The sequence below is a fragment of the Schistocerca gregaria genome, unplaced genomic scaffold (assembly GCF_023897955.1).
Source record: "Schistocerca gregaria isolate iqSchGreg1 unplaced genomic scaffold, iqSchGreg1.2 ptg000285l, whole genome shotgun sequence".
Classification (NCBI taxonomy): domain Eukaryota; kingdom Metazoa; phylum Arthropoda; class Insecta; order Orthoptera; family Acrididae; genus Schistocerca; species Schistocerca gregaria.
The window spans coordinates 9984016-9989128 of record NW_026061775.1 but is presented as its reverse complement, the minus strand read 5'-3'; the positions used below and the strand labels follow the sequence as shown (position 1 = coordinate 9989128).

Genomic DNA, 5113 nt, shown 5'->3' with positions numbered 1-5113 from the left:
GCCTCTTTAGCTCAGTGGTAGAGCACTGGTCTAATAAACCAGGGGTCGTAAGTTCCATCCTCACAGGAGGAAGATGATTTTTGGAAATCAGTTGCGCGTCGTGGCCGTATAGCAAACAGTACCTGTGATGACGAACAATTAGCGACAGGCGTTTTTTTAAGATTTACTCTCAGATGTGATTAAGGCGAATGGCGCAGACAAAGCATTTGCCAAAGCGGTACAGCATAAGGTGGGACGAGGCAGTCTGAATTACATTTTATAGATGTATTTCTCACATATCTCAGAGCCTCTCGCGATCTTCGTCGTCGTCGTCGTCGTCGCCGTCGTCGTCGCCGCCGCCGCTTCTGCAGAAGTAGCAAATGGCCATCGTAGCAAATGCGGCGAGGGACGCCCTGCCTTCGATTCCGAATGCACAAAGTGTGTGGTCTTGTTTCTCAGTCTATATTTGGTCGGTCACGTCAGAGGTTGAATGTAACGAATGGGTGGGAAAGAGCAAGGGGCAGCGGCTGTGTAGAACGAAAACACAAATCCTCAGGGGTGTGAGCGTTTCGAGATGAGTCGTATACATGTAAATGTTGGTCGTCAGTGACCGTGTGGCCTAATGGATAAGGCGTCGGACTTCGGCTCTGAATATTACAGGTTCGAATGCTGTCACGCTTGTGTTTTTCCAGTTCTGAAAAAGAAACATACCGTTTTAATGTAGCAATTGAGCAGTACGAAACCGTCTGAATGTTGCTGTTGACCATTTTTTGCTTGGAGATGCTCTTGAGCTTGAAACACACACAGCAAGACCGGTGTTAACTAACGAAATGGTCGGCAGAGTGCCGACACCGCGAGTTTTGACTGGCACTTGCACATCTAAAACAACGTCGGAAAGTAACTCGTTCGGCTTTTGAGTCACATAAAGTATGTGTGTTAATTTTGACGCCACTAGCTCTGCTTGTTGTCATGCAATTTCTTTGCCTCTCAGAAATGATTATGACATAAAAGTGAAGTGCGTGACGAGTGTGACGTTAGGAAAACATTAGGCAGCATGGAGAGATGCTGTATGGGACCACCCAACCCAAACGAGTACTGTGTGACGTGCTACCCGGCAAATATTCACCGAGGTAGCCGGCTATCTCAGTCGGTAGAGCGTCAGACACTTAATCCCAGGGTCGTGGGTTCGAGCCAGACGCTGGGCGGAACGGAATTTTGTTCCGCTGCAGGTGTAAATTACCGTTTTTCTGATTAACAAGATTTAATGGAAATAGCAACTTTAAACTTTGCCTACGTCTCTGTCAGTCGCAAGGAAACTGTATTTGAAGGTGAAGGTGATTTTGTAGACATGTGTAAAAGACATGTTCTGAAAAGCAAGTGTTGTGGTTTGGAGAGCACATCGGTTACGTGTCAGATGTGTAGCCAAGCAGTAATTTGTCGCCATAGCTGCAAATATTAGCCGATAATATGAATTGTTGTCAGCTAAAGTCTGATGATGCAGACGACCGTAAGGACGAAGTACCCAAGAGTACCGCTAGGCCGCGCCTCTTTAGCTCAGTGGTAGAGCACTGGTCTAATAAACCAGGGGTCGTAAGTTCCATCCTCACAGGAGAAAGATGAACTTTGGAAATCAGTTGCGCGTCGTGGCCGTATAGCAAACAGTACCTGTGATGACGAACAATTAGCGACAGGCGTTTTTTTAAGATTTACTCTCAGATGTGATTAAGGCGAATGGCGCAGATAAAGCATTTGCCAAAGCGGTACAGCATAAGGTGGGACGAGGCAGTCTGAATTACATTTTATAGATGTATTTCTCACATATCTCAGAGCCTCTCGCGATCTTCGTCGTCGTCGTCGTCGTCGTCGTCGTCGCCGCCGCCGCTTCTGCAGAAGTAGCAAATGGCCATCGTAGCAAATGCGGCGAGGGACGCCCTGCCTTCGATTCCGAATGCACAAAGTGTGTGGTCTTGTTTCTCAGTCTATATTTGGTCGGTCACGTCAGAGGTTGAATGTAACGAATGGGTGGGAAAGAGCAAGGGGCAGCGGCTGTGTAGAACGAAAACACAAATCCTCAGGGGTGTGAGCGTTTCGAGATGAGTCGTATACATGTAAATGTTGGTCGTCAGTGACCGTGTGGCCTAATGGATAAGGCGTCGGACTTCGGCTCTGAAGATTACAGGTTCGAATGCTGTCACGCTTGTGTTTTTCCAGTTCTGAAAAAGAAACATACCGTTTTAATGTAGCAATTGAGCAGTACGAAACCGTCTGAATGTTGCTGTTGACCATTTTTTGCTTGGAGATGCTCTTGAGCTTGAAACACACACAGCAAGACCGGTGTTAACTAACGAAATGGTCGGCAGAGTGCCGACACCGCGAGTTTTGACTGGCACTTGCACATCTAAAACAACGTCGGAAAGTAACTCGTTCGGCTTTTGAGTCACATAAAGTATGTGTGTTAATTTTGACGCCACTAGCTCTGCTTGTTGTCATGCAATTTCTTTGCCTCTCAGAAATGATTATGACATAAAAGTGAAGTGCGTGACGAGTGTGACGTTAGGAAAACATTAGGCAGCATGGAGAGATGCTGTATGGGACCACCCAACCCAAACGAGTACTGTGTGACGTGCTACCCGGCAAATATTCACCGAGGTAGCCGGCTATCTCAGTCGGTAGAGCGTCAGACACTTAATCCCAGGGTCGTGGGTTCGAGCCAGACGCTGGGCGAAACGGAATTTTGTTCCGCTGCAGGTGTAAATTACCGTTTTTCTGATTAACGAGATTTAATGGAAATAGCAACTTTAAACTTTGCCTACGTCTCTGTCAGTCGCAAGGAAACTGTATTTGAAGGTGAAGGTGATTTTGTAGACATGTGTGAAAGACATGTTCTGAAAAGCAAGTGTTGTGGTTTGGAGAGCACATCGGTTACGTGTCAGATGTGTAGCCAAGCAGTAATTTGTCGCCATAGCTGCAAATATTAGCCGATAATATGAATTGTTGTCAGCTAAAGTCTGATGATGCAGACGACCGTAAGGACGAAGTACCCAAGAGTACCGCTAGGCCGCGCCTCTTTAGCTCAGTGGTAGAGCACTGGTCTAATAAACCAGGGGTCGTAAGTTCCATCCTCACAGGAGAAAGATGAATTTTGGAAATCAGTTGCGCGTCGTGGCCGTATAGCAAACAGTACCTGTGATGACGAACAATTAGCGACAGGCGTTTTTTTAAGATTTACTCTCAGATGTGATTAAGGCGAATGGCGCAGATAAAGCATTTGCCAAAGCGGTACAGCATAAGGTGGGACGAGGCAGTCTGAATTACATTTTATAGATGTATTTCTCACATATCTCAGAGTCTCTCGCGATCTTCGTCGTCGTCGTCGTCGTCGTCGTCGTCGTCGCCGCCGCCGCTTCTGCAGAAGTAGCAAATGGCCATCGTAGCAAATGCGGCGAGGGACGCCCTGCCTTCGATTCCGAATGCACAAAGTGTGTGGTCTTGTTTCTCAGTCTATATTTGGTCGGTCACGTCAGAGGTTGAATGTAACGAATGGGTGGGAAAGAGCAAGGGGCAGCGGCTGTGTAGAACGAAAACACAAATCCTCAGGGGTGTGAGCGTTTCGAGATGAGTCGTATACATGTAAATGTTGGTCGTCAGTGACCGTGTGGCCTAATGGATAAGGCGTCGGACTTCGGCTCTGAAGATTACAGGTTCGAATGCTGTCACGCTTGTGTTTTTCCAGTTCTGAAAAAGAAACATACCGTTTTAATGTAGCAATTGAGCAGTACGAAACCGTCTGAATGTTGCTGTTGACCATTTTTTGCTTGGAGATGCTCTTGAGCTTGAAACACACACAGCAAGACCGGTGTTAACTAACGAAATGGTCGGCAGAGTGCCGACACCGCGAGTTTTGACTGGCACTTGCACATCTAAAACAACGTCGGAAAGTAACTCGTTCGGCTTTTGAGTCACATAAAGTATGTGTGTTAATTTTGACGCCACTAGCTCTGCTTGTTGTCATGCAATTTCTTTGCCTCTCAGAAATGATTATGACATAAAAGTGAAGTACGTGACGAGTGTGACGTTAGGAAAACATTAGGCAGCATGGAGAGATTCTGTATGGGACCACCCAACCCAAACGAGTACTGTGTGACGTGCTACCCGGCAAGTATTCACCGAGGTAGCCGGCTATCTCAGTCGGTAGAGCGTCAGACTCTTAATCCCAGGGTCGTGGGTTCGGGCCAGACGCAGGGCGGAACGGAATTTTGTTCCGCTGCAGGTGTAAATTACCGTTTTTCTGATTAACGAGATTTAATGGAAATAGCAACTTTAAACTTTGCCTACGTCTCTGTCAGTCGCAAGGAAACTGTATTTGAAGGTGAAGGTGATTTTGTAGACATGTGTGAAAGACATGTTCTGAAAAGCAAGTGTTGTGGTTTGGAGAGCACATCGGTTACGTGTCAGATGTGTAGCCAAGCAGTAATTTGTCGCCATAGCTGCAAATATTAGCCGGTAATATGAAGTGTTGTCAGCTAAAGTCTGATGGTGCAGACGACCGTAAGGACGAAGTACCCAAGAGTACCGCTAGGCCGCGCCTCTTTAGCTCAGTGGTAGAGCACTGGTCTAATAAACCAGGGGTTGTAAGTTCCATCCTCACAGGAGAAAGATGAATTTTGGAAATCAGTTGCGCGTCGTGGCCGTATAGCAAACAGTACCTGTGATGACGAACAATTAGCGACAGGCGTTTTTTTAAGATTTACTCTCAGATGTGATTAAGGCGAATGGCGCAGATAAAGCATTTGCCAAAGCGGTACAGCATAAGGTGGGACGAGGCAGTCTGAATTACATTTTATAGATGTATTTCTCACATATCTCAGAGTCTCTCGCGATCTTCGTCGTCGTCGTCGTCGTCGTCGTCGTCGTCGTCGTCGTCGTCGTCGCCGCCGCCGCTTCTGCAGAAGTAGCAAATGGCCATCGTAGCAAATGCGGCGAGGGACGCCCTGCCTTCGATTCCGAATGCACAAAGTGTGTGGTCTTGTTTCTCAGTCTATATTTGGTCGGTCACGTCAGAGGTTGAATGTAACGAATGGGTGGGAAAGAGCAAGGGGCAGCGGCTGTGTAGAACGAAAACACAAATCCTCAG

General features: G+C 47.1%; 1 non-coding gene across 1 annotated transcript; it reads left to right on the top strand.

Annotated features, from left to right (window-relative positions):
• On the top strand, positions 1 to 72 carry Trnai-aau (transfer RNA isoleucine (anticodon AAU)). Its single transcript has one exon. It is a non-coding gene; the product is annotated as a tRNA-Ile (tRNA).
• The last annotated feature ends 5041 nt before the right edge of the window (positions 73 to 5113 follow it).